The sequence below is a fragment of the Apis dorsata genome, unplaced genomic scaffold (genome assembly GCF_000469605.1).
Source record: "Apis dorsata unplaced genomic scaffold, Apis dorsata 1.3 scaffold_286, whole genome shotgun sequence".
Taxonomy (NCBI): Eukaryota; Metazoa; Arthropoda; class Insecta; order Hymenoptera; family Apidae; genus Apis; species Apis dorsata.
The window spans coordinates 223,565-224,506 of NW_006263561.1; the positions used below are offsets into that span (position 1 = coordinate 223,565).

Consider the following 942-nt stretch of genomic DNA (forward strand, 5'->3'; position numbering starts at 1 on the left):
GAATTATCACCGATATTCGGGAGTTCGGTGGAAGAGCGTAAAGGCGGAAATGCGGTTTCCTCTTTGCCCCAACTTTTTCGCTGCCCGCTTTCCGGTGCCCTCGCGGCTCCCCGGATTCGCCTCGACGCGACGCGCCTCCACCACGCGGCTGCCGAGATCGATTCCGCCTGACTCGACGTTGGTCGCGTTCGCCGGATATCCAGGAAATCATCGACGGACTTTGGAGTGGAAGAATTCGGGGAACGACGAATTTTCCTACTAAATTTTTATTATCGTCGTCGGATATGCGCTCTGTACATCGAGAGTCGAAAGTTAGAGTTATTCTCTAATAGGGAAGGTATATCAAAGGTATATACTTATGATTGATTTGTAATTATCTATAATCCTTCTCTTTATTTTAATATCTAGAATCGCAATAATTTTAAAAGCGTACGTAACGATTTTCCAAATTAAAAAGGTTAATCTTTGGTTCCGTCACCTTCAAACTTTCCAGCTTTCCGCCATTTCCCACCGAGGCAAATTTTCAGATGGATTCCTGAAAGCATCGATACCGCGCTTCCCGCGTATACAAGCACGAACAAAATGGAACATGTTTGCGCACTTCGACCGACAGAATACAGCCGCTTCGGGACAGCGTATCGACGTCCTCGCCAGGAAAAATATCAGCCCTTTGTTTTTATATATAACGAGCGAGATCTCTCTCTCTCTCTCTCCCTTCCCTTATATCTGACATAGGTGCCTACCTTCGCCGGCAACGTCGTTTCATCCCTCTTTGCAGGCGGCGTTCTAGGGTGCTCTACACGTGTATCCCTTCTCGATACTTCAACCCCGTCCCACAACCTTTTCCACCCCTTTAACTCCTCGTCGCCACTTTTCCTTCCCTGGCTTTCGCCTCTCTCATAGCATATATATATATATATATATATATATATATATATATCC

The 942-nt window shown here is 46.2% G+C and overlaps 1 protein-coding gene and 1 long non-coding RNA gene across 4 annotated transcripts in view; one reads left to right on the plus strand and one right to left on the minus strand.

Moving 5' to 3' along the window:
- LOC102672945 (kin of IRRE-like protein 2) overlaps window positions 1-942 on the minus strand; it is a 123,898-nt gene that overhangs the window by 103,550 nt on the left and 19,406 nt on the right. The window lies entirely within an intron of this gene.
- LOC102672845 overlaps window positions 1-942 on the plus strand; it is a 104,706-nt gene that overhangs the window by 102,938 nt on the left and 826 nt on the right. The window lies entirely within an intron of this gene.